Source organism: Tursiops truncatus, chromosome 2 (assembly GCF_011762595.2).
Source record: "Tursiops truncatus isolate mTurTru1 chromosome 2, mTurTru1.mat.Y, whole genome shotgun sequence".
NCBI classification, from domain to species: domain Eukaryota; kingdom Metazoa; phylum Chordata; class Mammalia; order Artiodactyla; family Delphinidae; genus Tursiops; species Tursiops truncatus.
The window spans coordinates 5654333-5672646 of record NC_047035.1 but is presented as its reverse complement, the minus strand read 5'-3'; the positions used below and the strand labels follow the sequence as shown (position 1 = coordinate 5672646).

Sequence of the window (18314 nt, the reverse complement as noted above, 5' to 3'; positions counted from 1 at the left end):
TCGCCACAGCCCACGTCTTTGGGGGAAGGCCACCCTCCCACAAAACAAAAGCACTGTCTGGGGCAGAAGACAATGACGTGCCCCAGCAGGCTGGCCCGCTGCCTCCTGGGCTCGTGCAGCCCCCGGCAGGCAGCAGATGTTCGGAGGGACAGACGATCCAGCCAGCCGGGGCCGAGGTCCCTCCCCGGCCACAAGTCCTGCTCCCCATTTTGCCTCTGCTGCCCATGACCTTGCACCCCTCTGGCAAGCCTACTGCTCACTCAGGTCTCAAGGGCGGTGGCCACCCCCACCCAGTGCCACAACAGAGCTGGAGCTCCCTGCCTCTCAATCCTCAGAGGAGGTTAACATGCCCCTGGGTGCCTGGCACCCAGTACAGAGACGGGGACTGTCACCACGTCGTACGGGAACTGAAACTGAGCCTCCAAGGGGGCAGCCTGACCACAGCCAGAGGGCACCAGAGCTGGGGTCTGAATCAGGGCTGCCTCACAGGGGCGGGGTGACGTCCAGCGCCCACCCCGGGTCAGTCTGGCCGCGCAAGCGGAAGAGAGATAAACTATCCGGGACAGCGCACCGCCTGGCCCGAGTGACACGTGCTCCCCGAGGGCTGTGCTGGAGACCAGACATTGCGAAGGAGCCACCCACTTCTCCTTCCCCTGCACACCTCACACTCACACACGTGAGCTCGCACGTGTGCACGTACGCACACACTCCCACGTACACACATTCACACGGGGTGCACCCACACAGGTGCCCCGCCTCTCTCCAGGGTCTCAACACTGAGGAAAAAGTATTGAGCTGGGAAGCAGTCGAGGAGTCATTTATTTTAATTATTAAAACAGCGCCACTTACTCTCGAGCCATCTATAATGCCACTTAATTACCTAGTACATAAAACTGCCTTTGCATCTTAGCAGAGCGATAAATCAGCTCAGAGCCAGAGTTGTTTAAAGCATTCTAGCCGAAGATTCGGGGGGGGGGGGGGCACGGTGAGAAATCACCCCTCGGCGCCCCAGGAAGCGATAACCCAGGTCTCTGCTCTGAAGCCACATCCACGGCAGGAACAGACGGGCCGGCTCCCGCCGGCAGGGTGTGGGCTGGGAGGCTGGCGTCCTCCCTCCCGCTCCTCTGTCCACTGCTCGGCTGGCCCCTGCCCTGCCATGCTCCATCCTTTGTGTGGTCCACAATAGCCCTGCCAGATGGCATGGCGTGGCCAGCGGCCCCTTCAAGCCAATCGCTCATCCTGTCGGGACCCAGCAGGAGCTGTGGGCAGGACACTCGGGAACTGGCCCAAGCCACGCCTCGCTCGCCCCTGCCCTGACCGCCTCCTGGTCCCTGGCCCTCAGGCACAGGCGGCCTAGGGCACAGCTGGACCATCAAGAGGACCTCAGGCAGGTGTATCGCCGCCAGGGGAGTAGGCAGAACCACGGGGTGATTAAGTGGTCACTGTATCTGCAAGACACCGGGACGAAATGGGGAGGGCGACAGAGCAGGCAGGGAGACGCCGGGCACCACACTCCCCGAGTGCTGGCAGAAGGCGCAGTGCTTCCCAGCAGGCAGGCATAAATCATCCCCTCCCATGGGCTGCCCTGGCCTCCATGTGCCAGCAGCCCCAGCGTGCTTCTCCAAGGGAAAGGGGTCCTGTGCACGGCACACGAGGGAGCAGGTGGGCTCTGCAACTCCTGGGGACACGCCAGGCTGGGCTGGCCGAGTCCCGCCTTCCCTCTGAGGATGGCTCCCACGGCGCACGGGGCAGGGGGTGGGGGGATGGCAGGCACCAGTCCTAGGCAGTGGACCCCTGGGCTGTCTCCAATCTCAACTATCACAAGCACCGCTGCCATGAGGGCCTGGGCGTGCCCCATCTGCACGCGTGCTGCCCGCTGTAGGATAAATTCCCGGCAGTGGGATTGCTGGGCCAAAGGGGACATGCCTCTGCAATTTTCTAAGTCACCAAACTGCCCTCCATAGGGGCTGGCCCCATTCACACTCCCATTAGCATGCATGACAGCCTCCGTCTCCCATTAGCACGTATGAGAAAAGTTTTCTGTCTCGTCCTTTGTTCTTTGAAGAGAAGGAGTTAGCCGGCTGGAGGCCTTTTAGGCTCCGCATGCCGCCTGCTCGCTGCTTTCTGGTCCTCTCACCCGGGGAAGTGCCTCCTCTGGCCGGTGTTGGCCCCCCCGCACCCCTGGCTGGCATGGCTGGAAAAGGGGAGCAGGACCCGGCTCACCCCGGGACACACCCCCCTGCAGCTAGGCAGATGTGTGTATCCCAGCGTCGAGTTCAGCAGGCACAAGTCACCCCTTTTCTGAGGCCCCCCTCCTCCACAGAGCCTTCTAGAATTGCCCCGCTGGGGACGCGTGCTCTCCAGCTACCTGCACCAGAGCTTCAAGCTCTCTTTGATTCTCGTCTCATTGTGTCACCTTTTCCCTGAATCAGCCTCCACCATCTGACTGTGAGCTCCCTGAGGGCAGGGACTCGGCCAACCTGTGTGTGCGTCTCTCAGGTCATGTGTGTGCGTCTCTCAGGTCATGTGTGTGCGTCTCTCAGGTCATGTGTGTGCGTCTCCCTGGATGGTGCCTGGCATGGATCCTGACGGCGGGAAGTGGCCGGTTAAAGCCGTCAGGGAGCTGAGGCGGGGGGAGCTGGCTGGTGGCTCATCCGGGCTCATCTCCCGATACCAGGAACAATGTCTAGCCTGTCAAGCCCCCTCGGGGACGCTCCAAATTAAACTGTCTTTACAGAAAGATGGGCATGTGGCCAATCTGAGACCTTCGGGACAGACTGCATGGGTTTACAGGGCGACTGGATGGAGGGTGGGGAGTAGGTGGGGGCAGATGCAGGAGAAAACGGTCTGTGAGGAAAGTGTGCTTGTCCCCGGAATGCTCTGGAACTGCCAGGAATACGGGCGGGAGCAGCGGCCACCGGGGACAACCAGCCCCAAAGAAGAAGGGAAACGGCCCCTCCCCAGGTGGCCTCAGGCCTCTGAGCACGCAGCCAAGCGCCACTCTCGGAGCTTAGTCACGGGCCACTGATTGCTCTGTCCCCCAGCTGGGTTCACCAATGACAGTCAGCTCAGGCGAAAGCACAGCCGCTTGGGGACCCTGGTCCCCAAGCACTGCGTCAACTCCTGCCACCCCTCCCCTCCTCCCAGCCAGTCCGCAGTCCTCTCACAGCTACCGGGCTGAGGGGCTGTGTAGTCACAGGACCTGACAGGTCAGATACGACGTCACCAAGGGAGAGCTGACCCGTGACACTCAGCTGATGGGGGCCTCCCTGCATCCCACCCCCAACATATGGGGGTGGGCCTGGGTGGGCAGGGGTAAGGGGGGCTGCAGAGGGGGACGGGGGTCCTAAGACAGAGGCGCACCACCCTGGGCCTCACTCGGGGATGCGGCCCCTGTAGCTCCCGCCCTTGGCGCTCACCGTCTCAGGGCAGGCGGCAGACGTGCCCACTGATTGCACGAAGCTGGGATGTCCATCCTGCAGAGGTCTATTTACAGACACAAAACTCGTTTGCCCCATCACTGCGTTTGAGCCTCCCAACAGCCTCATGGACCAGCTTACATTAAGTTCTCCCATCTCACCAACAAAGAAACTGAGGCTCAGAGTCCACCACTGACCAAGTGCACTCCACCAATGAGGGCGCAGGATGCAGCCCAGATCGTCTGCCTGCAGGCCCAGACACAGCTCCATGCCCCACCGAGAGCGTCTCACATGGTACAGACACCTGCCTGCCAGCCGAGGCAAACAAGACTGCAGAAGGGGGAGGGGGCCACACAACGAGCCTGCACAACCCAGCAGAGCACGGCCTGAGCACACCGCTCCATCCCACTGAAAGCCCGGGAGTTAAAGCCCAGGGGCGGTCACAAGAAAACGCCAGCCCCAGAGGCCAGCTACCGGGCCAAGGTCCCTGAACGTGGAGACAGAGGGGCCTGGAGGGGAGAAGGAAATTGAAGGAGGTAGGGTGGCTGAGTCCCACAGCAGGGCTGGGCTGGGACTCCCTCGGCATTCCCCAGACCTGCGGGGGAGCAGGCAGTGGATGGTTTGGAAAAGTCAGCCGGGAAGGGCCACGCCAGGCGCCACGGGCCTCCGGGAGCCCCGGGAAGAGGCATGAACAGCAATGAGTCCCTCCCACACCTGCCAACAGTGCAATGCCTCTGCTCCTGTCCAGGACACTTGGACATGCTGTCCCCTTCCTTGCAGTGGTCCCCTCCTCCACTGCGACCACAGCCCGGGACTCAGGCTCTCAGAGGATCTCCCAGGACATGGAGCATGCATGTAGGGGGAGGAGAGCTGACCCCCGGCGCGGGGCGCCGGGCCGGGCACCCCTCTGGCACACAACGCCCTGCACTGTGCCGAGGGGGAGGGACTTCAGTCCCCCTCGTACAAGACGGGCCACCTAGGACCCTCTACCAGAGACGATCCAAAACCTGAGTGGCACTAACCTGGGACGAGCACAAGGAGGCCTAAAGATCAGACAGGTAACGAGCTCCACTGCACTGACCCAGGGGCAGAGTGTCCCCATGATTCATGTAGCCCTGGGAGAGAGGGTGGTACGTGCCCAGGCTGGGTGCAGGCAGGCTGCCACCTCCTCCTGCCGTGTGATGGACGTGGGAGCCCAGCAGGACGCCAGCGGCACCCCCATGCCCCGCCCCACTCGCCAGCCCCTGCTGCTTCATAACCATTGTCTGCTCTTCTATTAACAGAACTGGACCCGAGCAGAACAGCCACAAACACAAACAGGCCTCCAGCAGAGCAGGGGGACCCCAAAGAAGAGGCATCATGATGCAGGAGGGGCACGCTGGCGGCCCCCCACCCCAAGGCAAGGGAAGGCAGCTGTGGGGCGCAACGGGGCAACTTTATAGAGGGTCCCGGGAGATCGGAAGGGGCGCGGCAAGGGACCCCGCATCCTCCCGGCTTAAACTGGGTGCTACTGCAAAAGGAAGCTGGTCTTTCCTGAGCACCGACTGCGGGGAAGGCTCACTCACAGCCGTCACGGCCACTGCCAAAGTCTGCTCAGCACTTGCTACGTGCCAGGCGCTCTGCCAAACACATCACACGAATTACTCAGGCCTACGAGGGATGCGCCGTCATCGCCCTATTTTCCAGACGGGGAAACTGAGGCTCCAGGGGGGTGGTGTCAAGGGCCCACATCACCCAGAATGGTAGCTGGTGGATCTAAGACCTTGAGTCCAGGGCTGACCCTCTCAGAGCTGGGCTCTTCATCCCTAACCTACGGTCTCCTGCCTCCCTGCTCCCCGCCCCCACCCGCCGCCAGCCATCCAGGGAGGGGAGGCGTCCTGTTCACCCCCTCCTGGAGAGTGAGCAAGGTGCCCAGGCCCTACAGCTCCCCGCCTGACCCTGTGAACCCTGCACCCGTTTACAGCGGGAGAGATTCTCAGTATCAGGGTCTGGGCAGGCGCCCGCCTCCTGCCAGGTGTCTGCTGCCCTGAAAAGGCCTCAAGCACGTCCACCACCCGCCCCATGCCCAGCGACCCCCTTAGACCGGAGTCCAGCACGGTCCACCGCCCCACGTGTCTCTCCCAGCTGGGCACCTGCCTTCTGCAAGTGGCAGTGGGCTCTCGGCCGCTTCACTGTCCCTCACCCTCCGCTGAAAAGAAGGGGTTCAGTGGCTCTGATCCCCAAAGCGGCAGCGGCTGAGGAGGCTGGAACTTCTGCGCAACCCGCCACGGTCAGGGTGCTGCTGTGATGCCACGCCTGCCGCACCCAGACGCCACGAGGCAGGGCGAGGCCCGCAGATCCCAAACACCCTGGCCTCCCCAAGTCACGCAGAGAGCTGCCCCAAGTCACGCGCAGAGCTGCCCCAAGTCCCCGAGCTGCCAGCTCGGCCCGTGTCTGGGCCTCCACGGGGGCCCCTCATCTGAGGAACAGGGAAGGCAGGCCCCCATCCCCAGTCTGGCTGACACGAGGATGAAACGGCAGGAGCAGTCCCAGGAGCCCCTGGAAAAGCCGCCCTGACCCCGGCACCAGGACATGGCGTGTTGACCGATGAGACAGGACAGCACACTTTTTGTAAAGAGTTCCATGAGAGCCTTGTTCTCACGGCAGAAGGGACCCCCGGCCCGGGACACCCTCAGGGGCCAGTGTCTGTGACCTTTCCCTGCTACCCATGAATTTGCTCCCTGACTCTGGCCTCACTGACCCAGGGCTAGCCCTCAAGGGGCCACTGGCCCAGACTGGCCGGAGTCAGGACATTGGGCCAGCCCCTGTGCCCTCCGGCCTCTGCCTAGGGAAGGCCAGGGTCCCAGAGTTCCAGCATCTATAGTCCTGCCTCTGCCACTTTGGTGCCCATTTTCTGCTGGGAGTGGATAGCCAGCCTTGTGTACTTGGGGGCATCCACAGCTGTTCAACAGAGCGGCAGTGGGAAAGGCCTCTTTGCTGTGTAACCCAGGCCTCCAGACCCAAGATGGGGGGCTGCTAGCCAGGTGTGTGCATTTCCGAGGGCCTGGGAAGGAGGACGATTCCAGGGCCCCTGGGCCCCCTCCAACCTCCTCCAACCTCTTCTGCCCCTCCTCGCCCTGGAACCTCTGTCCCAGGCATCTCGAGGCACATCCCACCTCCCTAGCTGCCTTGCAGGGTGCGGGCGAGCCCCAGGGGCCTCCTCTGTGGACCCCTGGACACACGCCAACGCTCAGAAGACAGCGCCCTCCTGACGGGCTGGCAGGTGAGCAGACATGAGGACACCGCTGAAGGAGAGAAGTCGCCGCCGGACCCTGTGCCCACACGGAGGGGGACGCACACCAGCTGACGAGGGTGCAGCGTCCTCAGGGAGGAGGAAGCTGGGCCTTTCTGGGGCTGCAGGACAGGGCCGGGCCACACATCCCACAACTGTAAGGATTACTGCGAGCTGTGTGATTACTAGTGGTTTGGCCAAAAGCCAGACACAGGCTCAGAGAAAAGGGCAGATAAAACATGACTTCAGTCAGGCTGTCAACAAAGGAGAGGATTACCTCGTCAGAGACAGAACTGGAAACGATGTGAGGGTGGGAGCACTCCCATCCGGCTTCTCCAGCGTCCCCACCCCTGCTCCACCTTGAACGTGGTCCTGAAAGGCAGGCAGGGCACTCTCTCCTGGGGAGGCCGGTGCCTGGTACAGCAGCAGGAACATGGGCCCCAGAAACAGCCCCCTCAGTGGGCTGGCCGAGGGTCCCAGGGATGGCGAGGGGGTGGCTGCTACAGGGAGAAAGGGGGCAGAGAGGGATGGCCAGACCCCAAGCCTCGGCCCGGCAGCCCAGCCCCTGCCCCCAAACCCGGCCACGCAACAGCCAACTTCGACAAAAGACCCATGTGACCTCATGCCTTATCCACAAAGGAAGATCCAAATTCTAACTCCCGGCTTCCCTGGTGGCGCAGTGGTTGAGAGTCCGCCTGCCGATGCAGGGGACGCGGGTTCGTGCCCCGGTCCGGGAAGATCCCACATGCCGCGGAGCGGCTGGGCCCGTGAGCCATGGCCGCTGAGCCTGCGCGTCCGGAGCCTGTGCTCCGCAACGGGAGAGGCCACAGCAGTGAGAGGCCCGCGTACCGCAAAAAAAATAAAATAAAATAACAAATTCTAACTCCCAAGTGTGGTCCCACGGCAAGGAAGCTATAAGCCCAGGAACCAGGAAGCTGCAAACCACACGACACAGGGCTCCGGTTTCTGAAGCACTGATGCCCCCAGCCAACAGGCCACTGGCCAGCGGGGTGTTTGCTCAGCTGCACCAGGCGGGATTCCGAAGCAGTGCGTGTGGCTGGGGGCAGCACACCACCACTGCCCGGGGCTCTTGGCAGTTACGGGGGGGCCCCTGGTGCCAAGGCAAAACCCGCTGCCACAAAAGTCAACGTCTCCTATCCAGAGAGGCCCTAAGAAGACAAGAGACAGGGACCCAGCTGCCTGAGGCTACAAAGCCAGGACACTCCAGAACCAACACGTGAAAACCAAGAGCATCCGACCTCACAGTGGGATCCCACGCCACCCCAGGCGTCCTCGTTAGAGCCTGAGACCTTCATTCCGATCTCACACCTCTGAGGTACCACACAGGAGTGCTGAGCGTGGTGTCTGCACACAAAGGTGCGGACCATCACTATTAAAGTTACCGTCCCAGACGCGGGCTCATTTAGGACATTTGCTGCCGCTGAGCTGGGTGGAAAGATCCTGAGCTAAGGGCCAGCCTCCACCGGGCAGCTTACAATGAGAGCAGGACGGGACCTGTGCAAGTGAGAATGGCTCCAAAGAAGGAACCCTTGATGTGGGGCTGGAAATATGCGTTCCCAAAACCAAATCACCCTCCGCAGGGAGTGACATCCACGTGCGGACATCACAGCCTCGCTCCTTTACACACCTGAGCACCTCACACACCTCATCCCAGCCAGCGTTCACCACACCCTGCAGTAAGGAAGGTTCTAACAGTCCCCCACTAGACCCATGAGGAAAGAGGCACAGAGAGGTTAACCGGCCAGCCCAAAGCCACACAGCAGCCAACACTGGGGTTTTCTGTGAACCCTCAAAGGGGCCCTGCACAGAGAGCTTCCTCCCACCGGCCTCAGGATGGTCACGAATGCGGGGGTGGCCTGCGTGCCTGGCCCCTTACTGTACACAGACCCTGTGATGTGGGTCCCTTATCAACCCCACTCTATAGAACCACAACAGGGACCAGAAGTGGCCCAGGCAGAGGCTTCTAAGGTGGTGACAGGCCAGCAGGGGGCGGTCAGAGGGGAGCATGAGGCTACAACCTGACAGCCCAGACAGGAGAGATGAAAACGCGTCCCTGGACCTCAAGATATGCCCTGCGGGCCGCTGGAAACGAGGGGTCCTCCTGGAGCCAAGTGCGCCTTATCCAGGTGTTGACCTCCTTGGCCACTGACCTCAGAAAACACAAACCTTATGGGTATATGTGGCTTCAGAGAGAAGCAGACTCGGGCCCTGATACAAATTGAAGGGCAAAAGCAAACATGGAGACGGTGGCACATGCTGGGGCTGGCGCTGGGGCTGGCAGCAGTCTGGGGGGGTCCCAGGTGACGGAAAGAAGACCCCTTCCCTGCCACCTCCCCAGCTCCAAGCAGCAAGGCCAGCCCTTAGGGTCCCCACCACCACCCACTCACTGTCCCCCCAGCCCCGCCATCCCCACCTTTGCCAGGGGCTCACTCTCTCCAACGAACCACCCCAGCGAGAGGGCAATGCACAGGAAGGAGGACTGAGTCAAAGGAAGCCCAGCACGGGGCCACCAGGCCTTCTCACCTCGCCGAGGTCTGCCAGCCGGGGCTACCACAGCAGCGAGAATAACAGCCAACAATTTAATTAAAAACACCCAGCTCTGACTGCTATGATGACCAAGTGCCCGTTGTACATGCGTGGCGCTGAGCTGCTCCCCAGCCCCATGTGACAGGTGAGCAGCAGTTCAGAGAAGCGAAGGCCGGGCCCAAGGCCAAGGTAACAGGGCGTCCCTGGGCAGGACGCTAGGGATGCGGGCCGGCCGGGTACTCCACCACCAGGAAGGTCAAACTCGGTCCATGGATGCTAGAGCGCTTCGTACCACCTCGGACTCCTTTCTTCCCCTCTGTATGCAGCAAGATTTAGGATGCCAGGAACTCCTTGGAGAAAAAGGTGGGTGGGAACCTGAATCACAGGCACAGGGTAATTTGTGGCCTGGCCGGGGGCTGACGGATGTACATATTTTGGGCAGGCAGATGCCAGGTTCCAGGACCCTGGTTTCATGAGCCAGGCTCCGCCAGGCTGATTAGAACAACAAATCCCTCTCGCCCCTTCCCTCCTGCCTCCTGACCCATGGGAAGCTGGGACCATCACACCTGCCCGGCCTCTTCGCCCTTTATCTTGGCCCTGAGCCACAGGGAGAGGGGCTGAAGGGACGGGGTGAGGGGTTTGGGCAAAGGAGCTAGAAACTGCTCAGTGTGGGCCTCCTACCCCCAGCGGGGCGTCTTCATGAGGCCCAGAGGCTCCCCACACGCGGCCCTATAACCCGAACCCTACTCCAGGCTCTGGAAGCCTCTGGAAGTCAGGGGCGGGGTGAGATTCTCTACACGCTCTCCCAAGTCCATGGGCTCACCTTCACAGGGCGGTAGGTCCTGGAGGAACCAAGAGGGTGGGCTTCCTGTGACCCTGGCTCCACACAGCCAGCCTTGATGGGGAGGGTGTGGGGAGCAATGTTTGTGAACGGCCAAGCTGCGGCCACCCTGGGAAGTCCTCCATCCCCGGGGGACAGCCACGCCCCCTTCAAAAATGAATTGGTTTTTTGGGTTTTTTTTTTTAAAGAATATGTGCAATGGGCTTCCCTGGTGGCACAGTGGTTAAGAACCCACCTGCCAATGCAGGGGACACGGTTTCGAGCCCTGGTCTGGGAAGTTCCCACATGCTGTGGAGCAACTGGGCCCGTGCACAACTACTGAGCCTGCGCTCTAGAGCCTGCGAGCCATAACTACTGAGCCCACGTGCCACAACTACTGAAGCCTGCGCGCCTAGAGCCCGAGCTCTGCAACAAGAGAAGCCACTGCAATGAGAAGCCCGCACACCGCAACAAGGAGTGACCCCCGCTCGCCGCAACCAGGGAAAGCCCGCACACAGCAAGCAAGACCCAACGCAGCCAAAAATAAATAAATAAAATAAAATAAATTTAAATAAAGAATATGTGCCAAAAAAAAAAAAAAAAGAATATGTGCCAGGTGTTAGATTTACTTCTCTTTATTATTTAATTTATTTTTACATATTTATTTATTTTATTTATTTATTTTTATAAATTTATTTTATTTATTTTTGGCTGCTTTGGGTCTTCGTTGCTGCGCGTGGGCTTTCTCTAGTTGTGGCGAGCAGGGGCTACTCCTCATTGCGGTGCGCGGGCTTCTCATTGCGGTGGCTTCTCTTGCTGCAGAGCACAGGCTCTAGGTATGCATGGGTTTCAGTAGTTGTGGCACACGGGTTCAGTAGTTGTGACTCGCAGGCTCTAGGGCACAGGCTCAGTAGTTGTGGCGCACGGGCTTAGCTGCTCCGCGGCACGTGGGATCTTCCCGGACCAGGGATCGAACCCGAGTCCCCTGCATCGGCAGGTTCTAAACCAGATTCTAAATCACTGCGCCACCAGGGAAGTCCCCCAAAATGAATTGTTTTTAAAAACTGAATTACTTTTCTCTAAGAAATAATACATAAGTTCCAACGCCAGCATGTTGGGGTGTCACCTCCTCCCCCTAGGCTGAAAGTTGTGTACAGGGCCTTTGTCACCAGGACACCGCAGGGGTCCTCCAATGCAGGCACCCACACCCCACTCCGAGCCCATCCTCCACCGGGAAACCAGAACACCTCGAGAAGTGTAAGTGAGATGAGATGGTGTCATCTCTGCCCAACTTAGATAAAATCCCAACTCCAACAGTTCCGCCCACTCTGCCCCCTCGGTTACCAGACTCCGGCCACAGTGGCCTCCGTGCTGTCCTATCCCACCTCCGCATCCTCCCTGGGCTGCAAGACCTCCAGGGAGAGCTGCTGCTCATCCAGCCCCAGTCCAGGCGGCCCTCCTCCCAGACGCAACCCCTGCCCCCATCTCTGGTCCATTCCCAGCACTCACCGGTACACAAAACCCTCTTGTCCATTGATCTGTCGGCTAGTTTGTCTCCCCAGTGAGACCTCTGACTGTTTTTCTCCTGGGAATATCCCAAGAGCGTGGAAACGGGGCCCCGACATGAAACGGGTGCTCGATAAACAGCTGACAGCACACGCCCCGGGCACCGCAGAGGGTGAAGGGCACGGGACCACTCTGACCAGGCTCCTGGACCTCTGAGCTCCACCTTCCCTGTGCATAAGATGGGATGGTGAAAACCTCAGAGCGCCACGGTGACCACGGGAGACGACGCCACGTGCCCGGTGCCAAAGGGGACAAGTAAGGCTGCCACCGTTTCTGGGGGCACTCAGAAACCAGGCAGAGATGGCCACCGTGCACACACCACTTAACATCTCCTGGAGCCCCCAGCATCCCTGCCGGCCCCGCTGCTGTCACTGCTCACCACGCCCGCAGCTGGGCGGACCACCCAGAGTGAACGCCGGCCCCCCAGGTGCTCCCGGCAGAGGAAGGAGCCCTGGGTGGCCAAGACTCTAACGGGAGCCCCCGGGGAGCTGGCTCTGCCTGGCGCGGGGGTTGTTATGGTCTGAATGTCTGTGCCCTCCAGAATTCATACTGATACCCTAACCCCCAAAGGTGATGCTGCTGGAGGCGGGGCCTTTGGGCGGAGCTTAAGCCATGAAGGCTGCGCCCCATGAATGGGATGAGTGCCTTACCATGGGCTCCAGTCCAGAGAGCTCCCTTGCCCCTGCCACCCTGTGAGGGCACAGCGAGAAGGTGCCAGCTGTGAACCAGGAACCCGACCACGCTGGCGCCTTGATCTTGGACGTCCAACCTCCAGAAGTGTAAGCAATAACTTCTGTTTCCATAACCCCCCCCAGGCAGTGGTATTCTGTTACAGCAGCCCGCACCAACGAGGAATGGGTGCTGCCCCCCTCCGCAGCCTGCACTGCCTGACTGCTCAGGGGAGGTTTAACATCACCGAAGGCCATTTGGTCTCACTTAGAAGCACAGGACCCTCTGCTGTCACCAAATTGCAGGCACTGGCTGAGGCCACAGGCTTCACAGTCGTCACCACCCTCCCCCGCTCTGGGCCTTGATGTCCCCTTAGAGGAGCGGGCTGAACAGGGCCTTGCTTGGTCAGTGATGAGGTCCCTGCAGCCCAGCTGCTCTGGCTCGAAGAGCAGTGCGTACCCAGGAGGCTGTACTCCCGCCCGGGTCGGGGCCCTGGGCAGCAGCATTCGGCCCTGGCTCCAACCTCCTGTCTCCAAAGAGCCCCAGGCAGCACCATGCCCCCATTCCACACGGTCCCCTGTCCTCCACAATCGCTGGCAGGTGTGTGCTGCGGGGTTGGTGGGGGAGGAGGGGTGTCAGCCTTCCAGAACGACTTGGCTTTTACAACCGCCGTCGCCAAATGCACCCCTCACCACGACCCCACCTAGACCCTCAATGCCCTCTGCACCTTCCCCATGGAAGGGTGGCGGGGCAGGCGAAGACAGACGAGCCTGGGTCAGGCCCAGGCAGCTGCTGGGTGACCCTGAGCAAGTCCCTCCACATCTCTGAGCCTCAGGTTCCTGCGCGTGTTAACACTTGACCCCCGACCTGCAGAAAGCCTCTGGTCCCCACAGCCCATACACAAGTGAGGGGCAGTCCAGGGCGTCTCCAGATCCTGCCTTGCTGGAATCCTGCTGCTCGTTATCCTGGGATGTGAAGGACAGACGGGGACGGCTGAATTCAGGAGCTGCCATCTGGAACCCGGGATCTCGGCCGGACATCTTTGCTCATGGAGGGCACGTTCACCTGCCAGCTTCGTGCAGGGGTTAAATTCTGCGACACCTGCTCTTTCCTCTCTGGCCTCCCACCACCTCACAGCAGAGGACCGGGGGTGGGGGTGAGGGGGGTGGGAGGGGGGGCAGGCAGCTCAATGAAGAACTGAAAATTGCTCTGGGGGTTTCTGTGTGTTCACAGAAGCAGTTAGATCTCAGCATAAATCTTTCCTGGATCAGGGAGGCAGAGATGCTGGCTGAGCAGTATCCCAACCGCAGCTGGCTCTCCCCCCAACCAGGGCCTGGCACACGCATAGCATATTCCCCCCCGCCCCTCCCAGGCCGAGGCACAGAGAACCCAACAAGTTCAATCCAGATCCGGGGGAGTGCGGGCGGAGGAGGGGATAAAGATGAAGGGGACCTGGGAGGCAGGAGGGCCTGGAATTTAGGGAATGTAGGAAGATAAGGGTAGAAAAGAAGAGAGGCAATCAGGGCTAAAGGCACATCTGCTGGGGTTCCGAGCACTGACCAGGGGCTTCGTCGACGTGAACCGATTCTGGGACTTCCCTGGCGGTCCAGTGGTTAAGACTCCGCACTTCCACTGCAGAGGGTGTGAGTTTGATCCCTGGGAGCTAAGATCCCGAGTGCCACGCAGCGCAGCCAAAAAACAAAAAGTGAAATGATTGTGTTGGCCCTCACACTTGCCCTGAGCGGTACACCAGCGGGCAGGCTGGGGTGTGCCTGCGGCCCCGCCACTCACAGCTCCGTGACCTGGGCACATTCCTAAACATGTTCCCACAAGTGCAAAGAGGGACCAAAGAAGGACCCGCCACAGGGCATTCTGGAGGATGACGAGGCCATGGGTCAGGTCCTCACCCAGGGATGGGCTGTGGAAGCCGCTCAGTGGGACGCCGGCCACCCCGCGGGGCATCCCGCTTTGATGCCCGGAGTCCCTGAGAAGCGAGCGACTGCCAAGGTCACCAAGCAAATGGCTTCGACCAGCGACGGGGAGGAAAGGCTTCCTGGAGGTGGGGACTGCAGCCAGAGGGCAGCCTTTAGGATCTCATCTGGAATGGGGCTCAGTCCCGGCCTCTGCGGGGACGGCCTGTGCTTCCTCCTTCCTGTTTAACTAGCACCACCCCCAGGATCCGGCCGAGTTCCCTGACACGGGAGCCACGGGGTGGGGCCCGCTTCCTAACACTGGGCCAGCGCAGGGGATTAGGACGCTCAGCAGGCATTATTGTGACCGAACCAGGGGACTGGCAAGGACCTCGGGAGACGCAGAGGCCCCGCGGCTTCACACCCACGGTGCTGGGCCGCCTCTGCCACCTGGGCCCATGGCACACCGCTCACCCTGCAGGGCGCAGAGGACACCAGCACCCAGTAATCGCTCCGTGAGCCTGGTGCCCTTCTGTCAGTAATGGGCCTTGCAGGGCTGCCATGAGGACCCAGCAAGAAACGGAGGAAGCTCTCTGGAGCACAGAGCTGCACAGAAGCCCGCGCCGACCGCACCGGAGGAAATCATTCACAAACGTTTCCACAAAGCGGCAGACCTCCACACACTCACGTGCTTCAGACCATCTCCGAGCCGTGCTCCGTGCAGGGAACACTCGTGCCCCAGGCCCTACAGCAGAGGTTAACCTACTCCAGGCTTCGCAGCCCTGCCCTGAGTCACAGCGACAGTCACAGGCCATCAGAGAGAAAACAAAACCAACGGGAAGGCAGCTTCCCAGCCCGGGACACCCAGGACAGAAGGTCGGCATGCTCCCCACAGGCTGACCCCTCACAGATGGCCTGTGTTTCACGGCTGCTGGCCGGAGGGATGGGGTGGAAGTCAGGAATCCGAATCACCTCCCAGGCCAAATCAGATACCTGGGGGCCGGCGATCCCCTCCATTCCCATCCAGAACTCAAGTCGCGACAGGAAACGCTAGGGAAACCCAGGGTGTGCGTCCTCCGCCCACCCCACAAATCTCCCCTGTCCAGGCAGTTCTAATGGCCATGGCTAGACTGACAGTCACATCTCCCCCCATCCCCAAAGAGAAACCACAATCCCACAAAGGGGGCCAAGGGCACATCCAAGGGGGTGACAGATCACCAAATCAAGCGGTGACATGTGGCGGGGATTTCTAGATGCCTTCGTAAAGTGTGGCTGCTAACCTTCCCCAATGACCACATCTAAGACCCAGGGCCAGAGGCCTCGAGACAGCGAGCGTGATCCTGAGGGTCCCTGCACATGGGGTGAGCCGGCCACAGTGCATGGCGTCCATTCCGGTTCCGACACACGGGACCAGGCCGGCCTGGGAGAAGGTGCTCCTGGGAGGCTCACCCCCACCTCTGCCTGGTCACACACCGTCCCCAGGACAGAACGGCGCCGTCCACTCACATGCCACGAACCTCACCTGTGGCACCTACCTCTCCGGCATGGCAGCCTCACCTCCGAGAACCTGTGAGATCCAGGGAGCAATCAGCAAGGAGCCGAGGCCCACGTCCACACAGGGATGCCGGGAGCATGCAGGGTACACACGGTTACAAAGCTCGCCCGCAGCTCCCCCAGGGCCTATGCTCACCCCGAGCCCTTTCCCACCAGACCTGCTGAGAACAGGCTTCCTGATGAGGGACGCTTGGATAGCAGCAAACATTTGCAAGGCCTCTTTCAGGCTTACAGCCCTCTTACCCCACAACACCCTGGGGACCCGGGGGGCAGGGGGAGAGGGACAGACTCTCAGTCACTCGGCAGGAAATCAGGGCTCAGAGAGGGTAAGAACACATGCCCAAGGTAACACAGCAAGTCAGCAACTCTTTCCACACCACCCTGCCCACCCCACCACCCTGGATGCCCCTGTCCGAGCCCCTGCCCACACCCATGGATGAGCTGTCCCACCGGGCCCAGGCTGCCTGGGTTCACAGGGGGGCCACCACAGGCCCCAGGGGCCCCCACTCCCGGTGAGCTCTGCAGCCGGCCGGAGGCCTCAGCGTCACAGCAGACACCGGCAGGGGATGCGGCTGCACCTGTGCCCCGCTGGACCAGTTCCAACCCCAGAAACAATACTCCTGGCCTGTCTCCTCTCTGGTTTCCAGTCTGCATCTTGCTCGTCTCTCGCGCTCAGGGTGCTTAATAAACATATATTGGATGAACAAAGGCATCTCTACCACTGCGAGCCTGCTCTGTGCTGGGTGTGGGCCCCCGACCGGCACGGAACCACCTGAGTGTCCCTGAGTCCACTTAAAGCCACGGAGACTAAGTCCAGGTGAGGTGGGCAACTTGCCCAGCGAGTGGGCGGCAAGTCACACTGGACCCCCCGGCCCGGCACACCCCCAGGGCGGTTCCTCCTCCACTGGCCAGCAGGTTCCAGGGTATGCCACCGGCACGCCATGGGGACACCACGGCGAGGACGCTGCCTGTGGTGGGCACCCAGCCCCTCCACTTCTCCGTCCCATTGGTCCAGCGTCTCCCGGGCACCATCTCAGGGGCACCTCAGGGCTCAGGGCCACCTGGGTCTGCCAGGTGTCTGCTGCATGAGCAGGCAGCTCCCTCTGAGCTCTGGGCCTCGGTTTCCTCACCTGCACTGAGGCTTCAGATGCAGCGAAGAGGAAGGGCCGGTGTTCCCACGGGGGCACAGCTCAGCAAACGCCCACCCTCCCACGCATTCAACAGGACGTGCGGATGGAGGGAGGGTGCCGTGAGTGTGTAAACACCAACACGGATACAGACAGCACCCGCTTGTCACCTAGAACCTTCCGTGGGTGCAGTCATACCACCCGGCAGATCACTGAATCCTCACCCCAGGAAAAAGCTTGCAGAAGTCAGCTCTACTCTGGGGAGGGGCTGGAGGGGGTGGGCAGCACGGGTGCTAAGAGCAATGAAATTGCCCTTCCTCCCAATTACACGTGGTAAACTCAGCACCGCACCCAAGGCCCAGCAGTTGTGAGCATTTAAATAAAGGTGACTTGAAAGCAAGAAACAGAAGCCGTGGGGAGGGATGCTTTCAGGCTATCGCACGTGACCGAGGGGAGCGGGGACAGGCTGTGTGGGCAGGCTGGAGGCTCACACGTTCACACACACTCATACAGACACACTCACACTCAGGTAGACACAAACATGTAGACAGACACACACACACATTCTCACTCACACTCAGACAGACACTCACATAGACGCACTCTCTCACATGCACACACACTCACACCCCTTCCATCCCGGCCGCCCCACGTCTTCCCCAAGCCAATCCCCTCGGCTCCCCTTCAAATCCAGGGCCCCTCTCCTGGCTCCTGCCCGACGCCAGGCACTGGGCCCAGGGCAGCCCAGGGGGGCCCTGTTCCCAGGAGCCTGGTCAAGGGGACGCTGAGAGAGGCCATGCTTCCTCGGCTTCCTGGGTCATCGCTGCAGCTGAGTTAGCCAAGAAGCTGGTGGCTGACTCCACAGTCAGGAGACCCGGTGCTCAGGGGCAGGCAGGGGGGACCCCAAACCCCAGGCTCCTGCCAGCTCGCCCCACAGGACCCCTCAGGACCCCCAGGCACCCATGATGGGCCCGGGCGCTCCAGATGCCCCTGGCAGCCAGGGGGCCAGTGACTGACTCAGCCCACCCTCCTCCGAGCCTTGCCGAAATCCAGCCCCAAAGAGTCCAGGCAAGAAACACAGATGGACGGGGCAGAGCCCAGAAGGCAAGGAGCAGGTTCAGGATCGCTGAGGGCAGGCGGGGTGCCCTCGTGACCCAGGAGGGCATGGGACGGGGGGCTGCCTGGTGACTCTCAGGGCCCTGCCCACCCCCACCTGCTGAGAGGCTGCGAGGGCAGGACCGCTGGGGGAGGGGCTCCCACACCACCTCCTGCCCGCCGCCACCTCCCCTGACCCTCACTTGTCCTCATCTTACCAACAGGACACCAAGGCACAGAGGGTGTCAGGCTGTCCGCCCGCAGGTGGCCTGAGACACCCCTGACCACCCCCATCTGGCTGCGTCAATAGCTCTGGGCGTCGGCCTGGGGTTGGGA

General features: G+C 61.2%; 1 protein-coding gene and 1 long non-coding RNA gene across 10 annotated transcripts in view; one reads left to right on the top strand and one right to left on the bottom strand.

The window, feature by feature from the left end:
* Positions 1-18314, bottom strand: part of CCDC85C (coiled-coil domain containing 85C) — an 83785-nt gene that overhangs the window by 42579 nt on the left and 22892 nt on the right. The window lies entirely within an intron of this gene.
* On the top strand, positions 3389-10761 carry LOC141277926 (uncharacterized). Its single transcript, XR_012329837.1, has 2 exons — positions 3389-4477; positions 4703-10761. It is a non-coding gene; the product is annotated as an uncharacterized lncRNA (long non-coding RNA).